The 16,337-nt window shown below is 37.3% G+C and overlaps 1 long non-coding RNA gene across 1 annotated transcript in view; it reads left to right on the top strand.

Annotated features, from left to right (window-relative positions):
* LOC308343151 overlaps positions 1–16,337 on the top strand; it is a 387,811-nt gene that overhangs the window by 108,866 nt on the left and 262,608 nt on the right. The window contains exon 3 of the long non-coding RNA XR_013966856.1: positions 6,652–6,716. This is a non-coding gene — a long non-coding RNA (uncharacterized lncRNA). The remainder of the gene's footprint in view (positions 1–6,651; positions 6,717–16,337) is intronic.

The following is a 16,337-nucleotide window of genomic DNA, read 5'->3' as shown; positions in this document are numbered from 1 at the left end:
CACTGAGCCACCCAGGTGCCCCAAACCTAAATAATTTCTAAAGAAAACCACTAACAAGGCTTCTTTATCTAAAAACTTCATAATTTAGGCCAATACTGTTTTATTCTATGGCATTAAGAGTTAAGCACACTGGTTTGAATGAAACATTCAGAAAGTTAATAGTCATAAGAAACAAACATATTTTTAAAAGTGTGTTAGTGGATACTATGTTACACTTATTATACTAACAAAAGCAAAAATAATTATAATCTTCAATGAAAATAAATATTTACCTTAGTTTTCAATCAGTGATACACATTTCTAGAAAAATCTATGAAAACATTTTGACAGCATGTTTCAAAGGCATTAAATATATTTATATAATTACTTTAAGATGTTAAGGATGATTATCTCTAGGTGGTAAATCACTTCTATATTTTCTATTGCTTGTCTCTTTACTGATATTTTTATATTTAACAGTTAGTAATAATATCATTTGGAGATTATCACATTTTTAAAGGCAACAATGTTCCAAACATTTAAAAAATCTATAAACTTTTCTCCTCCATTTCTAAGGATTTATCATAAATAAGCTCTGAAAAACATTTAAAATAATTTAATTTCCAATAATGATGCATTTTTAACATTGATTTCTAATTTTTGTTTCTTGAATTTTCTTTGGATCAAGCATATAATTTTTTTAAGTGTGCATATAAGTTTTTTTTTAATTTTTTTCAAAACACCAATTCTTGCAAAATAGCTAGAATCCACCAGTTTTTTCAGGTACACTCTCAAGTGCTATAAAGAAATGTAAGGTCAAGTCCTGAAACATTGAAACCTGAATTCATAATGAATACAATAAGTCACCACATTTAAAAAAAATATCAGAATGTACATTCCATTTAAGTTAATAGCAAAGCAATTATTTTTACAATCAGAGTAGAAGAGAAAATTAACCCAAAGTTAACACCTGCATATGAAGGCTGAATATCAATTCACATTAGTTGCTACAACCTATATATTTTGAAATAACTTTTGCCAATGTCATTTTTCCCATATCATCTCTCTTTATTCTACTAATTGTATCATGGTGCTTTAAGATGCGAACAGCAGTGTTTTTAGGAAAGTGTATTTATTCATAAAAAATATTTAGCTCTTGACAAATATTCAACAAGTGCACATATCCTTAATCTAGATTCTTACAATAAAGAATAAAAAGTATACCTAAAGATAATTATCCTATAGGGAAAAGGACTGGTGTAGTGTTCATCCCTAGGAATTTAAAACATTTTTCCAAATTAATGTCTTCTATGTGAGAAAAGTAACTGTTATGGTAGCCTGATATGCTCTATGTAAAAAAATGTTTTTTGATTGTTTGTTGAAGCGTAGTAATAACTAGGAAGAGTAGCAACAACAAAAAGTTGAAGGGTCGGGGCGCCTGGGTGGCTCAGTGGGTTGGGCCGCTGCCTTCGGCTCAGGTCATGATCTCAGGGTCCTGGGATCGAGTCCCACATCGGGGTCTCTGCTCAGCAGGGAGCCTGCTTCCCTCTCTCCCTTTCTCTCTGCCTGCCTCTCTATCTACTCTGATCTCTCTCTGTCAAATAAATAAATAAAATCTTTAAAAAAAAAAAAAGTTGAAGGGTCATAGATATCAACATTCCAATGATTCAATGAAGGACAAGTAAAGGAAGGGTAAAGCTTGTTAAAGAGTCAGCCATGACCTCTAGAAGCCAAAACACTTGGTCTCCTGCACTGCTGCACAGCATAACTAAAAAGACACTTTTGTGCTTATTGAAACACATTTGATATTCAAGGCCAAACACTGATGAGTCAAGTGTGTCCTCTTTCCTGAAGAGACTGCCAAGGAGATCTGGAGGTCATTTTGGTCAATACACTCAGTGTGCAAGCAAAGGGCAGATGAGTCCAGGATAAATATTCACTCCACCTGACATATATCATCTCATCTTACTCAGTTCACCAAGGAATAAGAGCTTCAGCACAATTGTCATCAGAATGAAAAGGCACTTGGTCTGAATAAAATAGAAAAGTTAATTGTTTTCTTTTTATCAGTGAAATCCACAATAATTTTGCATTGTTTGAAGATTTAATATTTTGCATTCATTTTATGAAGAACTACGAAATAGCAAAGAAATCTACATGTTGATTAATTTTAATCCCCAAGATTTGTGTGAGCTAAAGTTGTGAAGAGAACTCAGATTGTGGAAGAGACAAATCTTCCCTTCAGCGTCATCGTACAACAATTAGGTGTTGGGGTCAGAAGGCAAAAAAAGGCATTACTGACTAACCCAAATGCTGCTCACTGTTACAGTGCACTGCCTCATTTACTGAAAACTTTCTTGACTCAAAAATCTTCTACTACATCACTTATTTGTTTATTGGATTTCTCAACCCCAAGACTCAAGATGGTCTTTTTTGTGTGGAGATACCTCACAGGAGAAAACTGCATCTTATGCTATCAGAGAAAAGAGGAAGAACTTGGAAGCCTGTATGCAACTTCTTTTGCATAAGTGTATCTTTTTCCTGCTGTTCCTTTATTGTACTTTTGTTATAATAGATTTTAGCCACATTATGACTTTATGTGAAAGTGTGTTAATCCTTCCAACAAATAAACGAATGACTTGGGTACCCACTCCCCAAACAGTAATGACTGAAATATATAGCAATGGAGTTAACAGATTATATTGCTTAGCTTTTGTTGTATAACACGATATTCTCCCCTCCAATTTACTGGCTTAATTACTAAATAAATATTAGAGAGCCTTGTAATTGTGGCTTTTTGAGGTTTGCAAGATATCCCAAAGAGAGGAAAGCATCGCCAATTCATGATGTTCAACTTGGTTTCTTTTTCTTTTTTTTAAGATTTATTTGTTTGAGAGAGAGAGAGAGAGAGAGAGAGAGTGCACAAGCAGGGGGAGGGGCAGAGGGACAAAAAGAGAGAGAGAGAATTTTAAGCAGACTCTGTGCCCAGAGGAGAACCCCACTCGGGACTCAATCTCACATTCTGAGATCATGACCTGAGCCGAAACCAAGATTTGGATACTTAACTGACTGAGCTATCCATAGGCTCCTCCAGCTTGGTTTCGATTACATAAAGTCATGTCTGTGAATTTTTTGAGTTTCATAAATTTGATTTTTTGCTTCCTTTTATCAGCACAGACATAGACTGGAATTAGACATTCAGACTTAGAAGACAAAGTTTTTCTAGGTGTAAAGAATCACCCATGAACCTTTTTAAATATGAAAATTAAGAGTAATTAATGAAAAATAAGTTATGAAAAATCTTAGAGTATAACTAACAACATGGAAAATAAGTTTTCTGAGGCTCAGTTTCCACTGGGCAGAAAAGATGACCACTGACCAGCAAAGCAGTCTGAAGCTGAAGGGACCCAGTCCACAAACTGGCACAGGGGAAATATATTCTCAGGATGACGTGCTAAAGAGACATTCCATTGTGGAGAGATTGCTGAGGATTGCAGAATATTGCAGCAGCTGGCCACTAGCTCACAAAGGGTGGGTTCTTATAAGAAAGAAAACAAACGGAACTTTCTTTCAAGCCTCAATAAGACTTATAAAAAAGGATTGCGAGATAACCAGGGAGTTAGGGAATTGGAGACCAGTTTGTATGTTTTCTGTCACAAAAACTTATGCTCATTCATGGCTTTTCAGAAATATTTCTCCAAAAACAGTCACACTATTTTCTTTTTTTTTTTTTTTTAAATTTTTTATTTATTTTCAGCGTAACAGTGTTCATTGTTTTTTCACCACACCCAGTGCTCCATGCAATCTGTGCCCTCCCTAATACCCACCACCTGGTTCCCCCACCCTCCCACCCCGCCCCTTCAAAACCCTCAGGTTGTTTTTCAGAGTCCATAGTCTCTCATGGTTCACCTCCCCTTCCAATTTCCCTCAACTCCCTTCTCCTCTCCATCTACCCTTGTCCTCTATATTATTTGTTATGCTCCACCAATAAGTGAAACCATATGATACTTGACTTTCTCTGTTTGACTTATTTCACTCAGCATAATCTCTTCCAGTCCTGTCCATGTTGCTACAAAAGTTGGGTATTCGTCCTTTCTGATGGAGGCATAATACTCCATAGTGTATATGGACCACATCTTCCTTATCCATTCATCCGTTGAAGGGCATCTTGGTTCTTTCCACAGTTTGGCGACCGTGGCCATTGCTGCTATAAACATTGGGGTACAGATGGCCCTTCTTTTCACTACATCTGTATCTTTGGGGTAAATACCCAGCAGTGCAATTGCAGGGTCATAGGGAAGATCTATTTTTAATTTCCTGAGGAATCTCCACACTGTTCTCCAAAGTGGCTGCACCAGTTTGCATTCCCACCAACAGTGTAAGAGGGTTCCCCTTTCTCCACATCCTCTCCAACACACGTTGTTTCCTATCTTGCTAATTTTGGCCATTCTAACTGGTGTAAGGTGGTATCTCAATGTGGTTTTGATTTGAATCTCCCTGATGGCTAGTGATGATGAACATTTTTTCATGTGTCTGGTAGCCATTTGCATGTCTTCCTTGGAGAAGTGTCTGTTCATATCTTCTGCCCATTTTTTTTTTTCCTGGTTAGTTTTCTTTTTTTTTTTTTTTTAATTTTTTATTTATTTTCAGCGTAACAGTGTTCATTGTTTTTTCACCACACCCAGTGCTCCATGCAATCTGTGCCCTCCCTAATACCCACCACCTGGTTCCCCCACCCTTCCACCCCGCCCCTTCAAAACCCTCAGGTTGTTTTTCAGAGTCCATAGTCTCTCATGGTTCACCTCCCCTTCCAATTTCCCTCAACTCCCTTCTCCTCTCCATCTACCCTTGTCCTCTATATTATTTGTTATGCTCCACCAATAAGTGAAACCATATGATACTTGACTTTCTCTGTTTGACTTATTTCACTCAGCATAATCTCTTCCAGTCCTGTCCATGTTGCTACAAAAGTTGGGTATTCGTCCTTTCTGATGGAGGCATAATACTCCATAGTGTATATGGACCACATCTTCCTTATCCATTCATCCGTTGAAGGGCATCTTGGTTCTTTCCACAGTTTGGCGACCGTGGCCATTGCTGCTATAAACATTGGGGTACAGATGGCCCTTCTTTTCACTACATCTGTATCTTTGGGGTAAATACCCAGCAGTGCAATTGCAGGGTCATAGGGAAGATCTATTTTTAATTTCCTGAGGAATCTCCACACTGTTCTCCAAAGTGGCTGCACCAGTTTGCATTCCCACCAACAGTGTAAGAGGGTTCCCCTTTCTCCACATCCTCTCCAACACACGTTGTTTCCTGTCTTGCTAATTTTGGCCATTCTAACTGGTGTAAGGTGGTATCTCAATGTGGTTTTGATTTGAATCTCCCTGATGGCTAGTGATGATGAACATTTTTTCATGTGTCTGGTAGCCATTTGCATGTCTTCCTTGGAGAAGTGTCTGTTCATATCTTCTGCCCATTTTTTTTTTTTCCTGGTTAGTTTTCTTTTTTTTTTTTTTTTTAATTTTTTATTTATTTTCAGCGTAACAGTGTTCATTGTTTTTTCACCACACCCAGTGCTCCATGCAATCTGTGCCCTCCCTAATACCCACCACCTGGTTCCCCCACCCTTCCACCCCGCCCCTTCAAAACCCTCAGGTTGTTTTTCAGAGTCCATAGTCTCTCATGGTTCACCTCCCCTTCCAATTTCCCTCAACTCCCTTCTCCTCTCCATCTACCCTTGTCCTCTATATTATTTGTTATGCTCCACCAATAAGTGAAACCATATGATACTTGACTTTCTCTGTTTGACTTATTTCACTCAGCATAATCTCTTCCAGTCCTGTCCATGTTGCTACAAAAGTTGGGTATTCGTCCTTTCTGATGGAGGCATAATACTCCATAGTGTATATGGACCACATCTTCCTTATCCATTCATCCGTTGAAGGGCATCTTGGTTCTTTCCACAGTTTGGCGACCGTGACCATTGCTGCTATAAACATTGGGGTACAGATGGCCCTTCTTTTCACTACATCTGTATCTTTGGGGTAAATACCCAGCAGTGCAATTGCAGGGTCATAGGGAAGATCTATTTTTAATTTCCTGAGGAACTATTTTCTATGTACCATTTTCACATATACACTTTTCTACCAATGAGAAAAAGTTTATTTCACAAGACAAGTGTACTTATTAATACATGTATTTCTCAAGGGTTTCAAGCCCTTTATGAGGAAATGTTATAAAAATAACACATACACCATGTTTTGAGGATTGTTGTCAAAAGTGGATGAAGATTTAAAACCAGCTTGTGTTTTTCCTATTCTTTCATTTTTTTAAAGGTCATTTTGACTGTTCCCAATTGGATTTTCTTATCAGTGTAATACTCCTTATGCATCGAAATGGACTATTAATTAGTTGTTCCATTTACTAACCTCTCTGGTTTTCCTTTGGGGGAGAGTCAAATTCATGTGTAAGAACGGTTTTGCACAAATATTAAGCAGCTAGTAGAACGTCTCAATGAGGACAGAAAAGTACCCGAGAGCTAATACAATTTATTCATTCATATTCAACTTACTAGTAAGTTTTAACCTTCTGGTAATGCATAAGGACCGAATATCAAGTGAATGGCATGACAGCTCTTTGGTTGAAAGGAAGTAATTTCTTTTCCAGGAAGGAAAATGGGACGTAGGTGAGTGAGAGAAGAAGGAAGAACAAGGGGGAAGGCAGTGAAAGAGGTAAGAAAATAAAATAAATAAAATTTATTTAATTCATAGGAAAACATTTTTTGAAATATATTTTGAAATAGCTAGAATATAGATGAAAATATTTTCAGTATAAGTATAAATAATGTCATTTTTCAGAGTTTAATAATACTGCTTCTGGTTTTCAGTTTCAGAATATTCTCACCAAAGTCATCCTACTAAAGTTATTAATTTACATTACACCAGCTGGTATCTTTAAAATTATCTTGTTAGTAATTATATAAATTTTCTATGAAAACATAGGTGTGCCTTATGCACACTTTAGTGTCAGGGACACTTCACTTTTGTATTAAAATAATAGTTTGCCTTCCATTCTATTTAGGGTTTATAACTATGTTTAGAATATATCCATCTCTTTTTTTTATTGTTCTGATATTTTTTTTAATTTGGTTTAATTTCTAAGATGTGTTGCTTTTAGCCTGTAATACTTTATTCACTTTAAGAAAGAGTACATGTTTACATTAATCAAAAGTCTATAATATTATTCATGGGGAAATGATGCCATATCAAAAATGCAACAAACTAAAACATAGATTACATTGACATATTCTTAATATATGATTTTCACAACTAAAGTAGTGTTCCTCACTATCAGTAAGCCCATATTATATGATTAAATTTCAGTACTATTTGAATCAAAGGGTCATTAATGTAGATTTTTAAAAAATATTCTTCAGGAGAAAATAGAAATCATGGTATAAGTTTCAAACATGTATCTCTGGTAATAGATAAATGATTAAATTGATGGGGGAATAGCTGAAGAAAATGTAGTACATACATACAGTACAATATGATTTAGCCCTAAAAAAGGAAGGAAAACCTGCCATAAGTGAAAAGATGAATTAACACTGGTAATCACTTAGGTAAACTAAGTTTAATAAGCCCGGCCCAGGACAAATACTCCATGATTCCACTAATGACACTTTATGAAATATCTAAAATAGTTAAATTCATAGAAACAGCAAAATGGTGATTACCAATGGCAGGGGGTTGGGGAAAATGAGGAGTTACTAATCAATGGGTATAAAGTTTCAATAACTTCTGGAGACCTGCTATGTAACATTGTGCCTCTGGTTAACAATATTGTATTGACCTTTAAAAATCTGTTAAGGAGATCGACCTCATGTTAAGTGTTCTTACCACAATATAATACAATTTCAAATGAAAAAAAAAAAAAAAAAGAACAAGAAGCCTCACGACCTGTACCCAGCATGGACCTGGACTTCAGGTTTGAGCTGCAAGGCTGCAGCAGTTGGGCAAGTACTGGCTTTGCTGCTGTGGGGCCTCTGACACCAGGATAGCTCTGCCCACTGCGGTGTCCAGGCAGACAGCTTGGCGGCGGGCTGAATCCTCCGAGCTAAGGCCGGCAGCTCTCCCGACCACCACACAACTGAAGTCCCTCTTGGGCTGCTCCAAGGCTGCTGTCTTTAGGATGTACTCGAGCCACTGTTCACGGCTGTGCAGGGTGGGGAGCTGCTCTCCTTTCTCCCGAGCATCCCCGGAGTGGACCCTAAGCCCTGTCGCACCGCCACCTACGGGGAGGCTGTCCCCAACCCAGCCCCTGGCCTCGGTCCTCCTTCCTTCTCCACGTCCATCTCTCAGGCGTTCAGGGTCTTGTGGGCAGGCGGGCAGCTTGGGAAAGTGGCGGGCCTCGACACTGGGCTCCATCCTGGGGTCTTACCGCCTCCTGGTGGGCTGTGTGCTCCCGGCTGAAAGTTGGGAAGTAGGCAAGTGTGGCGCCCACAAGGCTGGCCAGCTGCTGCTTCTTGCAGGTGCCGAGAAGCTGCAAGCTCGCTGGTGGTAGCTTAGGCACAGGACATCTAGGAGCGGGCAGGGGGCATCCGGAGCAAAGCTCGGGGGCTTAGACTGGCAGCAGGCAGCTGGCTTGCTTAGCCATACACCCAAAATAATTTTATAAACTAAGTCATTTAAAGAAATCATATTGATAGATGATTGATAGGTAGATAATCTGCTACTGGTTCAGGTTCTTTATTTGGAGCCTGACTGATAGATCCCTCACTTCTTCTGCCATTATGGGGACGGTGGGAAAAGGGAAGAAAATGCCCAGAGAGATTAAAAATGACAGAGCTAAGAAGATCAACTATCACTAAAATCTATGTGCCATTATAGCAAGTCTTATAAGCACCTTTTTCTGCCTTTTTCACGCAGTTCTGGTAGTCAAATTTGTATATGGGTTTTGAGAACCAACCACCTGGTTACTTGGACCCTTAAAAACCTTATAATTTGCTTTCTTTTTAAAATTTTAAGTAAGCGCCATGCTGGACGTGGAGCGTGAACTCATGACCCTGCGAGATCAACAGTCCCATGCTCTACTGACTGAGCCAGTCAGATGCCTCCAAAAAATGAGAATTTACATAAAAGACATTAATTTTCATGGGAGAGAATATAGCTCCTTTCCTGCAGTTGCCATTTTACCTCTAAGTAGCAACACACATCCAAATCCTCTGCTCTTTGCTTACTTGCCTTTTTATGTGAATTGATACAAAAGGTGTAACGTATTACATGTAGTTTTCCTTTCAGGCTGGGAAAGACTATTTGTTTATCACATGGAGAATGAAATGCTCAAGTCCATCTAGGCTGGAGGAAGAACAAATGGTTGAAACGTATGTCAGTATGCTGCATTAAAGAGGGAGTCACTTGCCAATTTAAATAGTACAACAGTAGTGGCAAACGTCAGTTATTATTTTTTTCCCAGAAACCTAGAGGATTATTATAATACAAATGTTAAAATGACATTGAAGGGTAAACGCAAGTAAATCCAGTGCTAGATCTGTCCCTAGTTCCCTGATTTGGCAGTATACCAAACAATAGAAAACAAATAGGGATGTGCTTTCAGAGTTCTACGCTGAGGCTTTCTGGGGTATCAGTGATTGAAGGAGTAAAAAAAAGTGTTAAGATAATAACATATTTGGTCAAGTTCCAGACAGTCGACTCCAAGGCACATTTGGAAGTCAGAGAAAATTATAAAAGCAAAACAACTAAAATAGATGGATTTTGGTGTGATAAAGGAATATACAATTAGAGAAGCAAAGGAGAGCATTTATGGATCATCCTGTTCTTACATGCTTACTAGTGAGAGTATAAATTAACCATACCTCCTTTGGATGTTAAATCTGAGAAATCTGTTTTACATAGATATTCACATATAGGTACAGGCACATGTATAAAAGGATATTCATTTATAATTAGGGGTATAAGCAAAGACTAGAAGCAACCTGAGTTATCCATCTACCCATCCATATAGGTGTAGCTGAAAAAAAATGATGATATATCCATACACAATAAAATATAAAATACTGTACAGTCGTTAAAAGACATGAAGTTACGCTATATACTGACATGAAATTATTTTCAAGTTACATTGTTAAGTGAAGACAAAAAGTACGTGTAGGAGACTGTTATTGTGTGACAGGTTGATATTTACATGTGTATAGACTATCTCTTGAAGAATATATTACTATTATACAAGTAGTTATGAGGGAAAGATGAAAGAGAAGACAGCATGGAAAAGAGACTTACTTTTAACTAGATTCCATTCAGTTTAGTGTGTGTGTGTGTGATTGTGGAAATATTTTAGATAATTAAAAAATTATATACAATAACCATTTGAGTACAGTGTTCTGGATAGGATTACATGTGGCTTTATAAATTGAAAGCTTTATGATATTTGCAAAGAGGCATGTCATAAGGCTGGAAAATTGTGACTTGTAATTCTGCTGATGGACATGAGGCCTCTAGAAGAATGGGATATTTTCGTGTCTCTGGGGAGGACAACAAAAGTATTGCTGAAAGTTTACTCTCCCATACTGATTCCTGCATATTCAGTGGATTACTTCACTGAGTCAAAGGTTTGCTTAGCTGACAACTGGGATTTAAAGAAAACCAACAAAAGGCAACAAAGCCCCAAATGGCACAATGCCCTTGCCAGCTCATGGTGCTGTTTAGTCACAGTTGGCTCTGAGAGCAACTTGGAGAAAGGTTCCATGTCGGCTTTATTCTGCCTTGTTATCAGCCTCCAAACAACACTGAGCAGTGGGTGATGCAGCCATCTTTCCTGCTTGTCACCCATGAGAAGGCTGGAGTTTTAATCTTCTCTTTTTCATGAAGCTCTCAAGCATCTTTTTCTGTTGGCAGCTTGATCTTGTGGTCCTTCTCTCAGCATGGCTTTCTGTTTCATTGCATACTTGGAGACTCTGTACCAAAAACCAGAAAAGGAATCAACTGGAGAGTCTGACCTAGATATTTGTATTATTCAGTTTCCTAAGTTATATTTCTGTAGGTGTCTTTGCTGTTTTGTACCATATTCAATCACCTATGGCTAAGGAATTTTTATTAATCTGCGGGAGGGATACAAATATAGCTTTTTCAGAGTTTACATATTCCATCAAACCAAAGAAATTAACTCAGGAGGTCTAGGAAAGACTAAACATTTTACAAATTATTTACAAATCATTTGCCTATAGTTTTTTGGAAACACTTCTTTTTTTTTTCTTTCTTTCTATTTTTACACTGGCATGCATAATACATTCAACCTCCACTCTTAATATCCCTTTTTAAGAGCCACAAAGAAGATTTCCAAGCCTATTAAAGATAATTAAAGATGAAATTAGGATTCTTATTTCCATGGTCACAAACATTACTCATTGGAATCTCAGTTATGCCTGGCAGGGTGAACTTAAGCTATTTCAAGTAAATGTCATCTACCAGCCCAGTACATATTCCCTGAAATGTTTTAAATTAACCTTATTTGTTACTCTCTGAATCAGTTGAGGAGGTGTAGCATAGGACACATGAGCTCTGAAATAATCTCTTCTGAGAAGTGTGTAGTCCAGGAGACACAACAAATACCTGGGCCCCACCATAAAGACCATTTAGGCCCTTCCGGGTCAGAGCCTGAACACCTAACTCTTCTCAATGTCATTTATCTTCTTTTAATCTCCACTAAGGCATAACGTGACTTAGAGTCATCTCCATGCCTGCTACCTTCCTAACCAAGCCCTTTTTTTTGACAGTTCTAAACCACCCATGCATTTCTCTATTCTTCATTCTTTCAAGTTATTATATTATACTTACTGCTTATGTCACACAAGTTAGCAACTCCTAGGTAATTATCCATTTCCTGAATTCCTCTCAGGTTTTTTTTTTATTTTTTTTTTTTAGAAATTAGCTTTAAATATTTAATTTTCTATTTGCCAGAGATCACAAGTAGGCAGAGAGGCAGGCACAGAGAGAGGAAGGAAAGCAGGCTCCCTGCTGAGCAGAGAGCCTGATGGAGTGCTCAATCCCAGGACCCTGGGATCGTGACCTGAGCCGAAGGCAGAGGCTTAACCCACTGAGCTACCTACGCGCCCCTGTTCTCAGTGTTTTACTGTTTCCCTTGAGAACAGTACCCATACATAACTTTGGTTGCACTGTACCCTTGTGTTCCCAGCATGGTGCTAGTGTTAGAAAAAACTCAATAAAGTCCTGTCCATTAATGATGTAGGAATGATTGAAGAAATAGTGGCTCCATTTTGTTATACCTAAATGGATCAAGGTTCAAATCCTATTTAAAACATTCAATTTAAGTAATTAAATTAAATAAATCATCTCTTGACCTTCCTCTGAACCTTGTATCAAATCTCTATTTTTGTCAATAGTGACAGACAAGGTTGTGGGAAAATGGCTTTGTGTTTAGTTCTGGGAAATGTTTATCATTTTCATATAATAAAATTCACTTTTCAGTGAATAACAGACATTTTTAAAACATCTGCCAAAGGATTGTTTACACAAAACTGTTTCTCCCCCAAGAGAAGCTGCTGTTCAGTTGGAAACTTACATGTTCTACTTGGTCCCCCTAGTCAGCATTTCACCTAAATTTATTTACTTGCTTCCTTCAAATGGATGAAGCCGAAATCATAGTCTTTGCAAAAAAACATAATATTTTCAGCAGATAGTTCTCTTTCTGCTCATATTTTGGTGATTCACACTGCAAAGATTGAAATGTGTTCAAAACACTTTAAAAAGAAATATTCTTTGCAAGAAGAATGTTGCCCCCACTTCTATCGAAGTGACTACAGCCCAAAATATTGTAGGTGTACACACTTCTACAGTACATTTCAGAAACAACAATACTAGATTGATTTATAACATACTGATTTTCAGAGCCTGTGTATTATGCATTCTCATAGCAACTTCTATTTCTAATTTTGTTGCATTTATAAGATTTGGATTAATTATTCTTCTTCATGTTTAATTATTTAATGAATATTTTCCTTTCTAAGCTCCATGAAGGCATGATCCATATTTGTTTTTACACTTCTATATCCTCAGTGCTTAGTACTTGCAAATAATAGGTGCTTCATTTATATTTGTTCAAAAATTAATGAACAAATAATAAAAAAAACCAGAAATAATAGATTCTCTGTGGCTTGAAACTTACAAATTAGAATCTCTTAGAGAACTTCTATTTCTAATCCCCATGGACTATTAAATATTAAGTTTACTCTCCTCTCTTATAAAAAAAAAAAGAACCTAGAAAATCTGGACAAAATATACTTAACAGTTCTTTTCAAGCACTAAACACCACATAATGCAGGGACGTGTTCATTCTCCCTCATTGTCTCCATAATTCAGGAAAACAGAGCCCCATCAGGACACAGAGATTTCTGCATGGGTTACCAAAGTTCCTGGGATTTGGTGTCAGGATTCTGAGAAGGAGAAAGATACAAAGAAGCACCGAAGATCTAGATAAAAGTTTACCTTGAGTGCTGGGCCAACTTCTAAACTTTTTGTATAGAAAGTGTTTCTGGAAGGCCTAGCAGGGAATGGTGCTGAGTGGCTAAAAACAGAGAAATATCTCAGAGTGTTGAGGAGGAGCTACTGAAGTTCAGCTCAACCAAAGTAGAGAAAGCTTTGTGAACATTCCTGGCTTTTAGGTGAAACTCCAGAGAGGACATGGCCTGAGCATGGTTCAGCACCCTGAGCATAAGGGCCACACTCTAGAAACAAGAACAAAGGTCATTTGGTCCTACTCTAACAAAACATAAAACCAAGTCAATGACAGAATCAAGAACTACCAGTAATTTTAAAACAAGTCAAGAAAAGTTTGCCATTGCTAGGAACAATATTATCATCTAGAATTCCATTATCTCATTATCTATAATGGACAAAATATAGTATACCATTTTGAGACATGGAAACAAGCAGCAAACTGATAAGAGATAAAATAAGCAGGAGAGGGAGACCCAGAGGTGGTCTAGATTTGAAATTAGTAGATGAGAGCCTCAACATGACTATGAATGATATGTTAAAGATGGAAAAATTGAAAAGGAGAATACAACTCTCACACAAAAAGAACTGAATAAATGGAAATTTTAGGATTGCAAGATGCAGTTCATTAACTTGAGAATTCAGTGGATGGGGCACTTGAGTGGCTCAGTGAGTAAAACATTTCCCTTCAGCTCAGGTCGTGATCCCAGGGTCCTGGGAAAGAGTCCCCCATCGGGCTCTCCGCTTAGTGGGGACTCTGCTTCTCCTGCCCACTCTATCTCTGTGCTCCCTCTCTCTCTCAAATAAATGAAAATAAAAATCTTCGGGGGAAAAAAAAAATTCAAAGAATAGATGCAATAGTGGCCTGGACTGAGCAGAGAGCATGACTGGTAATTTCCAAGACAAGTAAACAGACCCAAACTTAGGCATATGGAGGAGACAAAGTGTGGAAGAGGGCAGATTTAAAGTGAAATATGTGATGTTGTGAACAGGTCTAATATATATGACTGAGCCACAAAGGTGTGGAGAAAATAGAAAAATCATTCAGATAAAAGAAAAACGTGGACAAGAAGGTTCCTAGCATCTTTATTTAAAGTAGTCTCAAACTGGAAAACATACAAATTTATAAATTTAGAGTATATACATGAATGTGGCATATTCATAAGATGAAATATTATTCAACCAAAAAAAATAATGGAATACAGATACACAAAATAGTTTTGATGAATCTCAAAAGCATCATCTTCAGCTAAGAAGTTATACTCAAAAAGAGTGCATATTTATGATTTGATTTATAGGAAGTTCAAAATCAGTGTAAATTTACCATTGAAGAAGTCTGTAATAGCTACCTCTGAATGGGCACTGACTTGAAAAGGCACTGGGGAACTATCTGAGAAGATAAAAATAATCAGTGTTTGATTTGTAGCATGTTATTTACTCTAAGTTTCTTACGCTTTACATTTTTTAAATGCAGATTACTAAAAAATATGGGTAAATAATTAAAATCAATATTGTTTAATATATTGGTGTTTGTGCAATGACTATTTGTTTCCCAGTGATATTACGCTATCCAAGAGCATTCTGCAGGGACAGTTTGTAGAACTTAATTTTTACCTGGGAAACAGAATTTCTGTGCGCCTGTTTCAGCCTCACAAGTGACTGACTGCAAAACACGGGGGAAATCACTGACTGCTGTTCTCTAGGAGCCAGCCTGGTAATGAGGAGAGGAAAGAAATATGTTAGGAAACACATATGTAAGTGAGACAGAAATGAGCAGGGAAGTATGAGACATAGGAAGCTAGAGTGAACTACTTAAGGTAGGGTGGTTAATGAGGGATCTCTGAGGGTTTAGGATTTGAGGTTGAAGAATCCAACAAACCCAGCCATGTGCAGAGTCATATGTTGCTTTGTGAAGGAACGTGCAGACTCTATTTTGTCTAAAATAGTTACTCTGCTGATTTTCATGAAATCACCTTCTTTTTTAATAGCAAACATAAATTGAGCCTATTTCCTCTTTCGTTGCTCCCTCATTTACTCATTCATTCATTCTTTCATTCAAAGATAGGAGTGTGAGGAAATTAAAAAGAAAAAGGGAAATGGCAGATTATCACAAGGTTTCAACGTGGAGCCCAGCCATCCCCCATTCTAACACATGTAATTGATTTTGATATAGGGGGTCCTAATATAGTATATTGAGGAAAATATCTATACATTTTTTATACACGTTACATGCTGTAATTCGATTTCTGGATTTTTCTCTTCTGTTCTGGCTTATGAGACACTTTACATTTAAAGTAACTTCAGCACACTATTTTTTAACTTAAATGTATTTATTTTATTAATATAATTCTCAGGGTCATGACCTCATTTATAGCGTCAGAGACATAGCACAATCCTTCTTGTGTTCCTAATGTACTTTCCATGAAACAGTTCAAACACTGGACCTTCAGAAATACGCCAATGTAAATGGGCTTAGGTCCATATCAGATGAATATATTTGACAGGCTTTCTTCTTTTTTTTCTCCTTTCCAGATACTGTTTATTCTTCCAAATTTTGTTTTCCAATGTGGACTACATGTACTTACCTGTGTATGTACTTTTTCTGGCTATTATGGCTTTGCTCTCTCTATCCTTCGTGTCATTCTTATAGCTTCAGAATAAACATATCAGATTGGAATTAAGTAGGATTTTGGAGATTACTTTGTCCAATCCATGTATTTGAGAAAACTGACAATAGGAGATTAAAACAAAGGAACAAACAGAACAGAAACCCTCAAGAAACAGAGCAAATCTGGGACACTTGGGTGGCTCAGTCAGTTAAGT

Source organism: Martes martes (genome assembly GCF_963455335.1).
Source record: "Martes martes genome assembly, chromosome: 5".
Taxonomy (NCBI): domain Eukaryota; kingdom Metazoa; phylum Chordata; class Mammalia; order Carnivora; family Mustelidae; genus Martes; species Martes martes.
The sequence above is the reverse complement of the archived record's forward strand: the minus strand, read 5'-3'. Positions and strand labels throughout refer to the sequence as shown.